The following is a 19,772-nucleotide window of genomic DNA, read 5'->3' on the forward strand; positions in this document are numbered from 1 at the left end:
CGGCACGGCCTGGAGATAATGGCAATGCCATTTCAGGCTTTGTGTGTCTTTAAGCACCGTACTTTTTCACTCCATCCTTTTATCCCCTTTTCTTCGTGGTATCCAATCGCTAGTAATTACTATCTTGTCTCATCGCTACAACTCCCGTATGGGCTCAGGAGAGACGAAGGTCGAAAGCCACGCGTCCTCCGAAGCACAACCCAACCAAGCCGCACTGCTTCTTAACACAGCGCGCCTCCAACCCGGAAGCAAGCCGCACCAATGTGTCGGAGGAAACACCGTGCACATGGCCCCCTTGGCTCGCGCGCACTGCCCCCGGCCCGCCACAGGAGTCGCTGGAGCGCAATGAGACAAGGATATCCCTACCGGCCAAACCCTCCCTAACCCGGACGACGCTAGGCCAACGGACCTCCCGGTCGCGGCCGGCTGCGGCAGAGCCTGGGCGCGAACCCAGAGACTCTGGTGGCGCAGCTAGCACTGCGATGCAGTGGCAGAGCTTCGAGACCCACTTAAAAAATGTTCGTCTGAACACACTGCAACTGGATCTGTAACTTTTTTTTTTTTACTCCTTTTTGTGAACATGACCAATTTGTCAATGTACGATTTCTCTTAAATTACGATAGATAAATGGCTGGTTCTTTTTTTCCTGACACCGTATGCTTATGTACTTTGACGTGAAGCGGTCAAATTAGCACCCTACTTTACGTTTTTTGACCTTTAATCCCAGAAAAATGGCCATAACTCAAAAAGCGTTGAGGCCTCGACGCCATCTTGTTCGGGGCCAACTGTCCATTACGTCTTCGAAATATTTTCCGTTTAGGAGAAAAGGCCACATGCATTTGCAATGTGCTTGTGCATTTGCAATATTATTTATTTTCCCTCTGGTGGGAATTTCCTAGACTGCGGAAAAATGACCAAAATGTGTTATTTTTATAAAACGGAAACCGAACGTCCGAGAGATTTAGTTTGATGACTTCCTGAAAGATCTCTCCCCGCGCACGGCCCGACGCCGTCCACGAATTTTAGAAACGTTGCAGGACGTCTAGTAAGGGACCTTACATTTGCAATGTGGCGTTTCTCACTAACCATATGGCGAGTGCTAAAATGTTCCCTTAAGGTATGGAAAGGCCTTGGAAAGGCCATAAGTGTAAGCCAACATAATTCATTATTTTACATTAACATGTAATACATGCATTATGAAGAAAATGGTGTAATTTAGGCTCCACGAAATATGAAATGGGTTATGAAGAAAATCGTGTATGGTTGCCTACATGACAAAAAGGCGTTCTGATTACAAGTGCACCAGTATCCAAAGTATTAAGCGAAATCAAGCACAGAAAACAGCATTGGCATTAATAAAACAATATTTCCCACGAATTAAGTCGCAGGTAAATGTGCGTCTTTTCTCAAATTCTGTTCAGCAAGTCTAAAACAGTACATATAGGCATACAACGACACATTTTAAAACATGGTTAAACAAAGACAACATTTCTGTATATTCATGACGTTGAATTAGCCATTAAGAAGAACAAAAATGAAATATAAATGATCGCGTCTATATGGTTGTTGCTAAGGCTTGTGTCGCCTACTGGTTAAATTCGTGTCTTTTCGCACGAATTAAGTAGCACAGAAATTCGTGTATTTTCAAACGAATTTAACCAGCCCAAACCAGCCCAAAAATGCACAAAAACGCACGAAATCTGCTGAAATACATTTTGTACATATATGCGCGAATTGAATGTGAGACTGTGTTGCCCAAAGACGGGAAGCCAGACGATAGGCGTAGGTCCAAAATAAGCCCATAGAAACGCATTGGATTTATTTTTGGAAAGACTTTGGCGAGAGCGAAACCTCTCGCTTCGCCTCTTCCTCTCTGCTGATACACAGTCAGATTGTGGTTAAACCAGGACACAGGAGCGGCGCTCAGAGGCCAGATAAGTAAATGATCGCGCCATAGGACAAGCACACAGTTCTACATGGAGAATATTCCCCCATTCAATAGAAACAACACCACAAACAGCAATGTAAGCACACATAGCCATCATTAATCCCGTATTGCGTTATATAGTTTATACATGCAATGTTAATACTGTAGTCGCACAAACATGCAGACACAGGATAGAGCGCACAGGATAAAAACACACGCACGGGTTTTTACTCATACTAACCTTTAATTACTCAGTAAAATTCATCAATCATAGGACATCTCTTTCAAATCTAGAATTCTCACATAGGAACGAACATAATGTAACATGATCACTGTCGAAGTATCACCAAGGTAGCCAACTCCTAATTATTGTTTATGTTTTCACTTAACTCCTTCCTTTTGCTAGTCAGATGTGTTCTAAATATCTACCATGAGGATGGGCTTCCTCTCTAGTCTGAGGAGCATATTTCGCTCTATGAGTGTTTCTGGAGTCTCTTTTCTGAAAGGTTCAAGTCAGTATGATCATGTACTGTAGTGATGATCAGATTATCAGTAGTGTTCAGATTTTCCTCAGGGCAGACTATACCCAGGCTGCTGCCTGCTCACTTTATGTAGGCCAGGCATCAGCCAGAGCCTCATCAGCAGAAGATAAAGAGAGAGGAAGAGGGAGAGAGAGAGAGAGGGTGGGAGAGAGCTGAGCCATAGACCCAGAGAGGGCAGCATTCAGATAAAACAGAGAGCTGAGACACAGACCCAGTAAAAGTCTGCCTATCAGCTATACAATGGAATGAATAAGCAATGGTGCACTGTAAGAGCTTAGGGGTATATTTAAGCAATATGACCAGAGGAGGTGTGGTATATGGCCAATAAGGCACCTCGGGTTTGTGATATATGGCCAATATACCACAGGTAAGGGCTGTTCTTATGCACAACGCTACGTGGAGTGCCTGGACACAGCCCTTAGCCGTGGTATATTGGCCATATATCACAAACCCGAGATGCCTTATTGCTATTATAAACTGGTTACCAACGTAATTAGAGCAGTAAAAATAAATGTTTTGTCATACCCATGATATACGGTCTGTCAGCTAATACCATCGCTGTCAGCTAATCAGCATTCAGGGCTCGAACCACCCAGATTATAATTACACTTAGTGCAACATGCACAAGACTCCAGTGGAGGCTCCTCAGAGGAGGAAGGGGAGGACCATTCCAGGGCTGGCATTATGGGTGGGTCTTAGGGGGCCTGTACCGCCCTACCATACCTACTTGCCCATCCAAATAAAACATTGAAATGTTGATAATTTATTTGACCGAAACAGCGCTCCTCTTTCTCAGTCCGTGTAGCCATGTATCTGATGCTGTCTGGACCAAAAGAGTATGGCATGTTATACTATTTCTGGTCAGACAGCATCAGATATATGGGCTACATATAGTAAAACAGAGGGGGCGCTGTTTCGCTCACTCGGATGCTTTATCCGGTGATAAAGTTTCAGCAGCAAGGAAGGACTCACTCTCGCCAGAATTTGTCCAGAATAAGCCCAATATGTTTCTATGCGCATAATATGCAGACCTAAGCATGTCGTCTGCCTTCACACCTTTTGGACAACGACTCCAATTGTTAGGGTGAAGACATTGTCATTGTCATTATATACAGATCTCTGCTTTTAGCCTCTTGGGAATTGGAAAGGAAAGTTGGCGAGTGCACGCACCGTGCACTGTTAGGGTTCTGGCTTCCCCTAAAGCAGTGGTTCCCAAACTTTTTATCGTCCCATACCCCTTCAAACATTCAACCTCCAGCTGCGTACCCCCTCTAGCTCCAGGGTCAGCGCACTCTTAAATGTTTTGTTTTTTTGCCATCATTGTAAGCCTGCCACACACACTATACGATACATTTATTAAACATAAGAATGAGTGTGAGTTTTTGTCACAACCCGGCTCGTGGGAAGTGACAAAGTGCTCTTATAGTACCAGGGTACAAATAATAATATAATAATAATCAATCATTTTGCTCTATTTAGCCATCTTACATATAAAACTTTATTTGTTATTCGAAAATTGCGAATAACTCTCCACAGGTTAATGAGAAGGGTGTGCTTGAAAGGATGCACATAACTCTGCAATGTTGGGTTGTATTGGAGAGAGTCTCAGTCTTAAATCATTTTCCACACAAAGTCTGTGCCTGTATTTAGTTTTCATGCAAGTGAGGGCCGAGAATCCACTCTCACATAGGTACGTGGTTGCAAAGGGCATCAGTGTCTTAACAGCGCGATTTGCCAAGGCAAAACTCTGAGCGCAGCCCAATCCAGAAATCGGGCAGTGACTTCTGATTAAATTAAATTTTCACAGAACTGCTGGTTGCAATTTTGATGAGGCTCTCTTGTTCAGATATCGGTAAGTGGACTGGAGGCAGGGCATGAAAGGGATAACGAATCCAGTTGTTTGTGCCATTCGTTTCAGGAAAGTACCTGCGTAATTCCGCACCCAACTTGCTCAGGTGCTTCACTAAATCACATTTGACATTGTCCATAAGCTTGAGTTGATTTGCACACAAAAATCATACAATGATGGAAATACCTGTGTGTTGTCCTTGTTAATGCAGACTGAGAAGAGTTCCAATTTCTTAATCATTGCCTCAATTTTGTCCCACACATTGAATATGGTTGAGGAGAGTCCCTGTAATCCTAGATTCAGATCATTCAAGCGAGAAAAAACATCACCCAGATAGGCCAATCGTTTCAAGCGAGAAAAAACATCACCCAGATAGGCCAATCGTGTGAGAAACTCGTCATCATGCAAGCGGTCAGACAAGTGAAAATTATGGTCAGTAAAGAAAACTTTAAGCACATCTCTCAATTTAAAAAAATGTGTCAATACTTTGTCCCTTGATAACCAGCGCTCTTCTGTATGTTGTAAAAGCGTTACATGTTCGCTGCCCTTATCATTGCATAGTGCAGAAAATACACAAGAGTTCAGGGGCCTTGCTTTAACAAAGTTAACCATTTTCACTGTAGTGTCCACGTTGTCAGGCTGTCAGGCATTCCTTTGGCAGCAAGAGCCTCTAGATGGATGCTGCAGTGTACCCAAGTGGCGTCAGGAGCAACTGCTTGCATGCGCATTACCACTCCACTATGTTTCCCTGTCATGGCTTTTGCGCCATCAGTACAGATACCGACACATCTTGACCACCAAAGTCCATTTGATGGCACAAAGCCGTCCAATACTTTAAAAATATCCTCTCCTGTTGTCCTGGTTTCCAGAAGAGGATGTCTTCCTTAATTGACGCCCCATAAAAGTAACGGACAGACACCAGGAGCTGTGCCAGGCCCGCCACGTCCGTTGACTCATCCAGCTGTAACTCATAGATTTCACTGGCTTTTATGCAAAGCAGTAATTGTTTCAAAACATCTCCTGCCATGTCACTGATGTGTCATGAAAACGTGTTGTTTGATGAAGGCATTGTCTGTAGTTTTTTGGCATTTTCCCTCAGCATTGTCTGTAGTTTTTTGGCATTTTCCCTCAGCATTGTCCCAGCCATATCCACGGCAGCTGGAAGAATTAAATCCTCCACAATAGTATGGGGCTTGCCTGTCCTAGCCACTCGGTAGCTCACCATATAAGACGCTTCTAGCCCCTTCTTATTAATTGTATCTGTTGCTTTTATACTTGTCTTACGACTCAAAAGTCGTCTTAATTGTCGCTCAAAAACTCCTGTGGCTTATTTTTCAAATTGGCATGTTTTGTTTCTAAATGTCTGCGCAAGAGTGAAGGTTTCATCGAGTTGTCAGATAGTACTTCTGCACATATAACACACTGTGGCTGAGGAAAGGCAATACTCCCAATATAAGTGAACTCCAAATCAATGTAGTTCTCATCATATTTGCGCCTCTTCGATGGTCCAACGTCCCAGTCTGTTGTTCGGTGCTTTCCCGGGTAAGGGGGCAGTAGCTCTTAGGCTGCATCAGATTCACAACAGTCAGTGTCCATGCTAGCTGGGCTAACAACAAATGTAGAATTACTGATCCTTAGCATTGGATGTGCTCGTGGAAGCAGAACAACTTGTGTCGTCGACAGGTGCAGTACTGCTGGAAGTAGCAGTACTACCAGTAGAACTGGTATGTGTCTCTATGGAATAGTTTTTGAACTATTTATCTATTTTCGAGCAAACGGAATGAGCAGCAACTACATTTGGCTACATACGGACCGTAAGTGTAACGGCGTTCCTCCTAAGAGGAGGAGCAGGGATTGAACCAAAATGCAGCGTTGCGATTTGACATGATATTTATTAAATAAACCGAAAACACGAAGAACACTTGAAAAGATACAAAACAACAAACGACGTAGACTGACCTGAACGTAAGAACTTACATGAAACACGAAGAACGCACGAACAGGAAAACAGACCACACAAAACCGAACGAACAAACAAACCGAGACAGTCCCGTGTGGCGCGACAAACACAGACACAGGAGACAACCACCCACAACAATCAATGTGAAAACACCTACCTTAATATGGCTCTCAATCAGAGGAAATGAAAACCACCTGCCTCTAATTGAGAGCCATATCAGGTCACCCTTTAACCAACATAGAAACACATAACATAGACTACCCACCCAAACTCACGCCCTGACCGTCAAACACATACAAAATAACAGAAAACCGGTCAGGAACGTGACATAACCCCCCCCTCAAGGTGCGTACTCCGAACGCACCACCAAAAGTCTAGGGGAGGGTCTGGGTGGGCGTCTGACCACGGTGGTGGCTCAGGCTCTGGGCGAGGTCCCCACCCCACCATAGTCAATCCCAGCTTACGTCTCCCCCTAAGAATGACCACCCTCATTTTACACCCACTTAATTTAAAGGGTAAACTTAAGATAAGGGGCAGCACCGGGACAAGGGGCAGCACCGGGATAAGGTAGAGATAGCTCAGGACAGAGAGGTAGGTCAGGATAGAGAGGTAGCTCAGGATAGAGGGGCAACTCCGGACTGAAGGGCAGCTCCGGACAGAGAGACAGCTCTGGACTGAGGGGCAGTTCTGGATAGATGGCAGCTCTGGGCTGAGGGGCAGCTCATGACTGGCTGACGGCTCTGGACGCTCATGGCTGGCTGACGGCTCTGGACGCTCATGGCTGGCTGACGGCTCTGGACGCTCATGGCTGGCTGACGGCTCTGGACGCTCATGGCTCGCTGGCGGCTCTGGCAGATCCTGTCTGGTTGGCGGCTCTGGCAGATCCTGTCTGGTTGGCGGCTCTGGCAGATCCTGTCTGGTTGGCGGCTCTGGCAGATCCTGTCTGGTTGGCGGCTCTGGCAGATCCTGTCTGGTTGGCGGCTCTGGCAGATCCTGTCTGGTTGGCGGCTCTGGCAGATCCTGTCTGGTTGGCGGCTCTGGCAGATCCTGTCTGGTGAATGGCTCTAGCGGCTCCTGACTGACTAACGGCTCTGACGGCTCGGGACAGACGGGCGGCTCTAATGGCTCGGGACAGACGGATGGCTCAGACGGCACTGGGCAGACGGATGGCTCAGATAGCGCTGGGGAGACAGATGGCTCAGATGGCGCTGGGGAGACAGATGGCTCAGATGGCGCTGGGGAGACGGATGGCTCAGATGGCGCTGGGGAGATGGATGGCTCAGATGGCGCTGGGGAGACGGATGGCTCAGATGGCGCTGGGGAGACGGATGGCTCTGGCCGGATGAGGCGCACTGTAGGCCTGGTGCGTGGTGCCGGAACTGGAGGCACCGGGCTAAGGACACGCACCTTCAGGCTAGTGCGGGGAGCAGGGACAGGGCACACTGACCTCTCGAAGCGCACTATAGGCCTGGTGCGTGGTACCGGCACTGGTGGTACCGGGCTAAGGGCACGCACCTCAGGGCGAGTGCGGGGAGAAGGAACAGTGCGTACAGGGCTCTGGAGACGCACAGGTGGCTTAGTGCGTGGTGCCGGAACTGGAGGCACTGGGCTGGAGACACGCACCATAGGGAGAGTGCGTGGAGGAGGAACAGGGCTCTGGAAACGCACTGGAAGCCTGGTGCGTGGTGTAGGCACTGGTGGTACTGGGCTGGGGCGGGGAGGTGGCGCCGGAAATACCGGACCGTGCAGGCGTACTGGCTCCCTTGAGCATTGAGCCTGCCCAACCTTACCTGGTTGAATGCTCCCCGTCGCCCGACCAGTGCGGGGAGGTGGAATAACCCGCACCGGGCTATGTAGGCGAACCGGGGACACCATGCGTAAGGCTGGTGCCATGTAAGCCGGCCCAAGGAGACGTACTGGTGGCCAGATATGTAGAGCCGGCTTCATGGCACTTGGCTCAATGCTCAATCTAGCCCTACCATTGCGGGGAGGTGGAATAACCCGCACCGGGCTATGCACACGTACAGGAGACACCGTGCGCTCTACTGCGTAACACGGTGTCTGCCCGTACTCCCGCTCTCCACGGTTAGCCTGGGAAGTGGGCGCAGGTCTCCTACCTGCCCTTGGCCCACTACCTCTTAGCCCCCCCCCAAGAAATTTTTGGGGTTTCTTCTCGGGCTTCCTTGCTAGCCGCGTACCTTCATATCTCCGGTCTTGAGCTTGATTCTCCGGCTTCCAGCCACGTCTCCTTGCTGCCTCCTCATACCACCGCTCTTGGGCTCTCGCTGCCTCCATCTCCTCAGGAGCGCAGCGATATTCCCCAATATGTGCCCAGTGTCCTTTTCCCTCCAAGACTTCTTCCCATGTCCAAGACTCCTGTTTAGTAGGCCACTGCTCGAACTTACGCTGCTTGGTTCTGGATTGGTGGGTGGTTCTGTAACGGCGTTCCTCCTCCTCTTCATCCGAAGAGGAGGAGCAGGGATTGAACCAAAATGCAGCGTTGCGATTTGACATGATATTTATTAAATAAACCGAAAACACGAAGAACACTTGAAAAGATACAAAACAACAAACGACGTAGACTGACCTGAACGTAAGAACTTACATGAAACACGAAGAACGCACGAACAGGAAAACAGACTACACAAAACCGAACGAACAAACAAACCGAGACAGTCCCGTGTGGCGCGACAAACACAGACACAGGAGACAACCACCCACAACAATCAATGTGAAAACACCTACCTTAATATGGCTCTCAATCAGAGGAAATGAAAACCACCTGCCTCTAATTGAGAGCCATATCAGGTCACCCTTTAACCAACATAGAAACACATAACATAGACTACCCACCCAAACTCACGCCCTGACCGTCAAACACATACAAAATAACAGAAAACCGGTCAGGAACGTGACAGTAAGTGGAATTCCCACGAGAGAGTAATGATTAATGTGATTGGATGATAATTATTTGACTAGGCTACCTGTATTTGACATTGTGTTATTATTTTGCTAAACACGAGATGGTTAAAAAAAAAATTTGGCAGTGAAACGAGGCTACTCAGGCGAGAAAAAAACCTCACCCAAATGTATAGTCCTGTTGGAAAATATAAATGGACTGTTTGAAAATGTGAGTCATTTATTATTATTATTTATTTATTTCTTGTGAATTACATTTTTATTTGTCGTACCCACGATGGCATTGCATGTACCCTTGGGGGTACGCGTACCCCAGTTTTGGAATACCTGCCTTAAAGTAAATGGATGTTTAGCCCACATTATATAATTACTCCTATCTAAATAAAATCATTCAAAATACTTCACCAGAGAGCATGACTTGGTCACATAAGGATCATTATCTTCTTTTCTTCTAAATAGCTGTGTATTGTTTCACATCACAAGTGCCTATTTGGAAATCCCGTCATTTGGTTACATAGATTTCTGTTAATGCATGTATTAATTAAATTAATTTACCTGGCTTACTGCGTGCAAATGTAGGAAAGTGCCCATTTGGCAATGTCTGTTTTCTGGTTGTCTTAACTCACCACGTCCACCACTAATTTCTCAGTAATTTTTTGCTTTTTTTTACATCCATTGCAAATGATAGTTCCTCAGTATTTGAAAAATCTTTCCAACACTCTCGGCCTCGATAATGATCAAGCCTTTGTGTGAAAGAGCAAAATATTATGATCTGATGATCCCATATATCCAGTGGAAACAGCTGTCTGTCCTGAGCTCACTGGTGTGGGAAACTCTGAGGGCCCCAATTAGGCTAGTTGATACAATGTTGTAAGTTCGCTAGCAACAGCTTCTGCCCAGACCCAGTTGATGATTTGACACAATGTTGCACTTCACTAGCAATTGCTCAATTTAAAGGGAGGCAGGAAGGTGGAGTAGAGAGATTAATTTGATTGAAAGAACCAGAATTTTCATCAAGATATTTTCTAAAGTTTTTATTTGTCGGTTTTAGGCCTATGTATTTTATTTAGTTGGCCATGGAAGTTATAGGCCTACTGCTGCATTGGCCTATAGGCGATCTCTGAGTTCTATGCACTCATTTCTTTAGCCGCCAATGGACCGCAGTGTATCAATTTGTGTCCAAATGGCAGAGGCTTATTATTTTACTTCAGATGTGTATGATTAACCACATGACAATGACTTTGACAAACTAAACTGTTATTATTGAAATTCAACTTTTCCACAAAAATGCGCATTTAAAAATAATCATAACTGTCACGCAGATTGGTAGTATAAATTGTAAGCTTCCCCAAACTTGAAACTCACAAGCTGCCTATGGTCTTTACTATAACACAAATTAAAATAAATTGTGAACACTCATGCGCAAGCACAAATAGGAGCTCCCGTGAAAAAACGTGCCCGCCTATGGATATCAAAGGCCAATCCAACTGATTCGTTCTGGCGCCGGCCCTGGACCATCCTACTCAGTGAATTTCATATAAATAGTCAAACATTAGAAACATTATCCTTTTTAGATATAATGAATTTAATACTCAAAGCATAAGCTACAGTTAGCTAGCACTGCGGTGCATAATGTGTGGTGAGTAGTTGACTCAAAGAGAGAGAAACACAATAGTTGAACAGTTTTGAACAAATACAATTCTTAAGAAGTAGCAGAGAGAGAGCTAGCTATATTTTCTAGTATTTCTTTTCTTCTGAGAGGAATGATATTTATGTTAGTCAGCTGGCTAAGGCTATCCAACACTGCAACTCTTCCAAGTCAGGGTAAGCTCTTGGTTTTGTTAATTTTTTGCCACCGGGGCCCACTCGTATAACTGCTAAACTGCTTACTGCACTGTATTGTGTGATTGTACACATGGATTGCATTGAGGGTTTACTCACGCATTAGTTCTAGTTTGTTGATTATGACGTTAACCTGTCTGGCCCAGGCGTTCCGCTAGCGGAACTCCTCCCACATTCCACTGAAAAGGCAGAGCGCGAAATTCAAAAAATATTTTTTAGAAATATTTAACTTTCACACATTAACAAGTCCAATACAGCAAATGAAAGATACACATCTTGTGAATCCAGTCAACATGTCCGATTTTTTAAATGTTTTACAGCGAAAACAGCACGTATATTTATGTTAGCTCACCACCAAATACAAAGAAGGACAGACATTTTTCACAGCACAGGTAGCATGCACAAAGCCAACCTAACTAACCAAGAACCAACCAAACTAACCAAGAAACAACTTCATCAGATGACAGTCTTATAACATGTTACACAATAAATCTATGTTTTGTTCGAAAAATGTGCATATTTGAGGTATAAATCAGTTTTACATTGCAGCTACCATCACAGCTACCGTCAAAAATAGCACCGAAGCAGCCAGAGTAATTATAGAGACCAACGTGGAATACCTAAATACTCATCATAAAACATTTCTGAAAAATGCATCGTGTACAGCAAATGAAAGACAAGCATCTTGTGAATCCAGCCAATATTTCAGATTTTTTAAGTGTTTTACAGCGAAAACACAATATAGCATTATATTAGCTTACTACAATAGCCTACCACACTTCCGCATTCATTCATCAAGGCACGTTAGCGATAGCAATAGGCACGTTAGCGTTAGCGAATAAACCAGCAAAAGATATTAATTTTCACTAACCTTCATAAACCTTCCTCAGATGACAGTCCTATAACATCAGGTTATACATACACTTATGTTTTGTTCGAAAATGTGCATATTTAGAGCTGAAATCAGTGGTTATCCATTATGCTAACGTAGCTTCTTTTTCCCAGAATGTGCGGATATTTCTATTAGACTCTCACCTATTCTCACCAAATAGCTATTCATAAACATTACAAAAAAATACATGTTGTATAGGAAATGATAGATACACTAGTTCTTAATGCAATCGCAGTGTTAGAATTCTAAAAATATCTTCATTACGACATAAGGCTTATGTTATAGTGAGAGAGTGGCCAAAACCTGGGCGCAAAACTACTAGTATACAGTTCGACAGATATATGAAATAGCATCACAAAATGGGTCCTACTTTTGGTGATCTTCCATCAGAATGTTGGACAAGGGGTCCTTTGTCCAGAACAGTCGTTGTTTGGATTTAGAACATCGTTTTTCCCTCTTGAATTAGCAAGCACACTGGCCAAGTGGCGCGAAGCTCTCCTTTCTGAACAAAGGCACACAACGCAACACGCCTAACATCCCGAATAAATTTCAAAAATCTAATAAAACTATATTGAAAAAACATACTTTACGATGATATTGTGACATGTATCAAATAAAATCAAAGCCGGAGATAGTAGTCGCCTATAACGACGGCTTTTCAGAAGGCAATTCCAGGTCCATCTTCGCGCTTTCCAGAAAACAGGAAATGGATGACTCGTCGTGCCAAGAGGATATATTCCACCTCAGACCAAGATAAACACTTCATTTCTTCTCTCACTTCCTCTTGACATCTAGGGGAAGGTGTATGACGTGCATGTATACTCATACGTATCATGCCCATTTATAGGCAGGCCCTTGAACAGAGCATCATTTTCAGACTTTCCACTTCCTGGTCAGAAAGTGTGCTGCCAAATGAGTTCTGTTTTACTCACAGACAAAATTCAAACGGTTTTAGAAACTAGAGAGTGTTTTCTATCCAATAGTAATAATAATATGCATATTGTACGAGCAAGAATAGAGTACGAGGCCGTTTAAATTGAGCACGATTTTCCCCCAAAGTGTAAATAGCGCCCTCTATCCTCAACAGGTTTTAATATGGTGACAACGATGTAGGCTGTGTAGTGGTTAGTGGTTATGGGATGAAGGTTTGGCTTGTAGAGTTTTTTTTTGCCTGGTGACAGACAGCTGTTGTGTTGTACTCTGAAGTCCACATGCGAAGGGAAAAGGTGAGGGAAGGAGAGCGCGTTGATGCAATGTGGCTGCTATGAAAGTGAACCGTGTGTGTGGGTGATGAGGGTTGTAGTCATTCAGCCGATTCTGTTGCAAAACCTTTCTTAAACAGAAGCAAACGGAATGAAACGGGGAGGGTCTTGGCTGAATTTGTCCAATAGAAATTCTCGTTTTAGTCTTGACTAATGATTACACTCCTGATCAGATAGATCCAGGCAAGAGTGTGCAAGGCAGTATTGAATGTGCCACTGTCTCTCACCTTGATGACTCCAATTTGTTTCTCTCGACTTGTGCACTTGTAGGCTAGGTAGGCTAGGTTGTAGCAACCTCATGATGGGAGTAGGGCAAATTAGAGTATCATGTAGCCTAAACCTATCTATGTTACATTGAGCTGGGTGAATGGAATATGAAGTCATCCAATATGTTGTAATAGAAGAACAAAAATATGTCCTCCCTAATCTTAAACGGCACCAACCGCCCGACACTGAACTAATGCTCTGTGATCACACACGTGGAGAGGCAGACGACGGATCAAGAGCTCCCCCTAGTGGCTCATTGTTTGCATAGATGCAAACAGTACATGATGAAGGCATATACACTGGGTGAACATACCATTAGGAACACCTGCTCTTTCATGACATAGACTGACCAGCTGAATCCAGGTGAAAGCTATGCTCCCTTATCGATGTCACTTGTTGAATTCACTTAAATCAGTGTAGATGAAGGGGAGGAGACAGGTTAAATAATGGTTTTTAAGCCTTGAGACAATTGAGACATGGATTGTGTATGTGTGCCATTCAGAGGGTGAATGGGCATGACAAAAGATGTAAGTGCATTTGAACAGGGTATGGTAGTAGCTGCCATGCATACCGGTTTGAGTGTGTGAAGAACTGCAGCGCTGCTGGGTTTTTCACGCTCAACAGTTTCCCTTGTGTATCAAGAATGGTCCACCACCCAAAATACATCCAGCCAACTTGACACAACTGTGGGAAGCATTGGAGTCAACATGGGCCAGTATCCCTATGGAATGCTTCTCGACGCCTTGTAGAGTCCATGCCCCAACAAATTGAGGCTGTCCTGAGGTCAAAAGGGGGTGCAACTCAATATTAGGAAGATGTTCCTAATGTTTTATACACTCAGTGTACGTTTTAAAGCATGCATGGTTAGCTTGATGAACAGTTTAATGAGTAAACATCCAGGTGATGAAGAGCATATGTCTGGGTCAGAGTCAGACATAGGAAATTACCTATAGAAAGAGAGGGGGGGAGAAGAGAGGGTGGAGTAAGGTAGACAGAAAGAAGAGAGTGGAAAATAGAATGTGAGGAAAGTTAGAGGAAGAGAAAAAGATATGTGCTGACTCTAGTCCCCATACTTTACCACAATCCCCGTCCACTTTTTTTGCTTCAACTCCTCAGATGCTGAGTGCAAGTCAATACAGGAGTTTCAAACATCCAAAACCCAGAAAAATATACAAGTCAGTGGGCATGTCATATGCAACTTTTGTCATTTTAATATGTGGCTACATAAATTATGTACAACGAGCAGCAACCTGTCAGGTCATAAATCATTGGTTCAATACAATTAATGGTAGGCTTCAACTTAGACAATTAAGATATGACAAAGTAGCTTTCCGAATGTGTAGGCTTACCCCCACAAAGAGGAAGCTAATATAGACAGTGAGTGCTGGGCAAACTATTGGAGTTCTTGAAATACAGTGGGTTGCGAAAGTATTCACCCTCCTTTGCAGTTTTCTATTTTGTTGCCTTAAAACCTGGAATTAAAATGGATATTTTGGGGGTTTGTGTCATTTGATTTACACAACATGCCTACCACTTTGAAGATGCTAAATCTTTTTCATTGTGTAACAAACAAGAAATAAGACAATAAAACAGAAAACTTGAGCATGCATAACTATTCACCCCCCCCCCCCTAAGTCAATACGTTGTAGAGCCAATTTTTGCAGCAATTACAGCTGCAAGTCTCTTGGGGTACGTCTCCATAAGCTTGGCACATGTAGCCACTGGGATTGTTGCCCATTCTTCAAGGCAAAACTGCTCTAGCTCCTTCAAGTTGGATGGGTTCCGCTGGTGTACGGCAGTCTTTAAGTCATACCACAGAGTCTCAATTGGATTGAGATCTGGGCTTTGACTAGGCCATTCCAAGACATTTAAATGTTTCCCCTTAAACCACCTGAGTGTTGCTTTAGCAGTATGATTAGGGTAATTTTCCTGCTGGAAGGTGAACCTCCGTCCCAGTCTCAAATCTCTGGAAGATTGAAACAGGTTTCCCTCAAGAATTTCCCTGTATTTAGCGTCATCCATCATTCCTTCAATTCGGACCAGTTTCCCAGTCCCTGCTGATGAAAAACATCCCCACAGCATGATGCTGCCACCACCATGTTTCACTGTGGGGATGGTGTTCTCAGGGTACTGAGAGCTGTTGGGTTAGCGCCAGACATAGAATTTTCCTTGATGGCCAAAAAGCTACATTTTTGTCTCATCTGACCATAGTACCTTCTTCCATATGTTTGGGGAATCTCCCACATGCCTTTTGGCTAACACCAAACGTCTTTGCTTATTTTTTCTTTAAGCAATGTTTTTTTTCTGGCCACTCTTCCGTAAAGCCCAGCTCTGTGGAGTGTATGGCTTAAAGGACAGATACTCCAATGTCCGCTGTGGAGCTTTGCAGCTCCTTCAGGGTTATCTTTTGCCTCTCTGATTAATGCCCTCCTTGCCTGGTATGTGAGTTTTGGTGGGCAGTCCTCTCTTGGCAGGTTTGTTATGGTGCCATATTCTTTCCATTTTTTAATAATGGATTTAATGGTGCTCCGTGGGATGTTCAAAGTTTCAGATATTTTTTTATAACCCAACCCTGATCTGTACTTCTCCACAACTTTGTCCCTGACCTGTTTGGAGAGCTCCTTGGTCTTCATGGTGCCACTTGCTTGGTGGTGCCACTTGCTTAGTGGTGTTGCAGACTCTGGGCCCTTTCAGAACAGGTGTATATATAATGAGATCATGTGACAGATCATGTGACACTTAGATTGCACACAGGTGGACTTTATTTAACTAATTATGTGACTTCTGAAGGTAATTGGTTGCACCAGATGTTATTTAGGGGGTTCATAGTAAAGGGGGTGAATACATTTGCACACACCACTTTTCCATTAAAAACATTTTTTTAAAGTTATATTTTTCATTTCACTTTACCAATTTGGACAATTTTGTGTATTTCCATTACATTAAATAAAAAAATATATATATTTAAATTACAGGTTGTAATGCAACAAAATAGGAAAAATGTCAAGGGTGATGAATACTTTTGCAAGGCACTGTATACAGTGGCAAGAAGAAGTATGTGAACCCTTTGGAATTACCTGGATTTCTACATGAATTCGTCATAAAATTTGATCTGAACTTCATCTAAGTCATAACAATAGACAAACACGGTGTGCTTCAACTAATAACACACAAGTTATTGTATTTTTCTTGTCTATATTGAATACATAATTTAAACAATCATAGTGTACTGTAGGTTGGGAAAAGTGTGTGAACCCCTAGCCTAATGACTTCTCCAAAAGCTAATTGGAGTCAGGTGTCAGCTAAACTGGAATCCAATCAATGAGACGAGATTGGAGATGGTGTTTAGAGCTGCCCTGCCCTATAAAAAAAACTCACAATTGGAGTTTGCTATTCACAAGCAGCATTGACTGATGTGAACCATGGCTCGAAACAAAAGAGATCTAAGAAGACCTAAGATTAAGAATTGTTGACTTGTATAAAGCTGGAAAGGGTTACAAAAGTATCTCTAAAAGCCTTAATGTTCATCAGTCCACGGTAAAACTAATTGCCTATAAATGGAGAAAGTTCAGCACTGTTGCTACAGGAGTGGCCGTCCTGCAAAGATGACTGCAAGAGCACAGCGCAGAATGCTCAATGAGGTTAAGAAGAATCCTAGAGTGTCAGCTAAATACTTACAGAAATCTCTGGAACTAGCTAACAACTCTGTTGACGAGTCTACGATACGTAAAACACTAAACAAGAATGGTGTTCATGGGAGGACACCACGGAAGAAGCCACTGCTGTCCAAAAAAAAACATTGCTGCACGTCCGACGTTAGCAAAAGAGCACCTGGAAGTTCCACAATGCTACTGGCTAAATATTTGGTGAACAGATGAAACTAAAGGTGTGTTGTTTGGAAGGAACACACAACACTATGTGTGGAGAGAAAAAAAGCACAAACCTCATCCCAACTGTAAAGTATGGTGGAGGGAGCATCATGGTTTGTGCTGCCTTAGGGCCTGGACAGCTTGCTATCATTGATGGAAAAATGTATTCCCAAGCTTATTAAGACATTTTGCCAGAGAATGTAAGGCTATCTGTCCGCCAATTGAAGCTCAACAGAAGTTGAGTGATGCAACAGGACAACATCCCAAAACACAGAAGTAAATCAACAGAAAAACAATACCCCTTCTGGAGTGGCCCAGTCAGAGTCCTGACCTCAACCCTATTGAGATGCTGTGGCATGACCTCAAAAGAGCGGTTCACACCAAACATTCCAAGAATATTGCTGAACTGAAACAGTTTTGTAAAGAGGAATCTTCGAAAATTCCTCCTGACCGTTGTACAGGTCTGATCCGCAACTACAGAAAACATTTGGTTGAGGTTATTGCTGCCAAAGGAGGGTCAATCAGTTATTAAATCCAAGGGTTCACATACTTTTCCCACTCTGCACTGTGAATGCTTACATGGTGTGTTCAATAAAGACTTGAAAAATGATAATTGTTTGTGTGTTATTAGTTTAAGCAGACTGTTTGTCTGTTGTGACTTAGATGAAGATCAGATCAAATTTTACATACTTTTTCTTGCCATTGTACTGTATATAATAGAGTAATCTGTTGTCATAATGTAGTTATCTTTGTCCAGTGTAAGAAAAACAACAATTAATTCTTCAAGTTGCTAGAAAATTAGCCTATTATTTGCGTGTATGTGTGACTATGTAACATTTTTCAGGCATGGACATTTTTGAATTTGGGGTTGGCAGGGTATATGTTCCTTTCAATTAATGTATGATGTCTTGCTGACTTCTTGTGAAAAATGAGAGATATGACCTCTCCCTCGTGCTCTCTCTCGATCTCTATTGCGGCACAGCTTATCTCCATAGCAATAGGAGTTTGAGGTGGGTCGCTATCCATGGTGCTGAACCTCAAGAGCTATCATTGAGGAAAATGCTGCCGATAGAAAGAGGAATGTAAGTGTGTGTGTGGGCACACACGTACTTGCTCATGTGCACGTCAGCATATTGGTGTGTATGTCAGTGCACATGCATATGTATGTATGAGAGAGAGGGACTGAGAATGGTTGGCGATAGAGGGAGGGAGAGCAAGAGAGCAGAGGTTTGTGGGGGTTGGTACTACAGATAAAAAGTGCTGATCGTTGTAACTGGAGCACACTGCAGGGGTTAGAATATGATTACTGAAATACTGGAGTGTCAAACAATAGTTAGTATGAATTGAAGGTTACTTCATTATCAGTGCCCAAGAGATTGTGTCATGATTTCAGAAATATTTTGTGCAAAGACAATCACATGGCAGAAACATTCAATTAGAGAGAGAGAGAGAGCGCGAGGGACAGAACAGCCAAAAGGAGAGAGGGAATGATGGAGACAAAATAGAAAGCAGGGTGTTCATGATAATCCCCTCCTCCGTAATCACAGGAAGGTGGTGTGGTTGTCATAGCAACCATGTCCTAGGTGCCGGGTGGTTCCTGGCAACCAGCCACTCCCATCAATCGTTTGCAGCGGACTGCAGGGTAGAGGCTGTCTCTGTGCCGTCACAATGGAGATCATCCATCAGTGTTATACTGTGCAGTGTGGGCAGTCTTTAAGACAAGAAGAAAATGACCAGGAAAGCTGTGTTTCTACCTGATACTTCCTTCATATTAACCTCTCCCTCAGTTTAATACTCAATCTCCCTGATTTAGCATGGAGTACCGAAGTGAGAAACTGGGTCATCATCAATGTCTGACGATTTAAGTATCCTAACAACACCGATAACTTCAATAATGGCCTTCAGAAAGACAGGAACCCACAGAACCACATATCTTAAAGCTTTATTGACACCAGCATCTACAAGCAGGATATTTAAGCAACAGAAACAACATCCAAACTGTTTTTGAATAAAAAATGTAAGCAATGCCATTCTCTCTCACTCACTTTTTAACTCGCATCTGCCAATCAGGTTTGTGGATTGTGTCCCCGCCCCCCACCCACCTATAAATAACACAGGAAGCCCTACAGAAAGGGAGGCAGATACAGTCAGACCATAGAATCATAATGCAGGAATAAGCAGTGTAGCTACACAACAGAGACAGACATGATCTGCATGATACTTAAGCAAGCACCACAGACACCCTCCTGTACCATCAAGCCAAGTGCAGAGATCACATCAGATATAAAAAGTATATTGTATTTTTAAAAAAGTACAAAGTAGATACGCCGATACAGGTTTTAAACCCCATCCACTGTCAAAGTAGAGCTTAAGGTCTCAGGTCATATCACACAATCACCCAGCCACTGGCTGCTTGGGAGATTTTCTCCAAATGCCTGGGATC

Source organism: Salvelinus namaycush, chromosome 3 (assembly GCF_016432855.1).
Source record: "Salvelinus namaycush isolate Seneca chromosome 3, SaNama_1.0, whole genome shotgun sequence".
NCBI classification, from domain to species: Eukaryota; Metazoa; Chordata; class Actinopteri; order Salmoniformes; family Salmonidae; genus Salvelinus; species Salvelinus namaycush.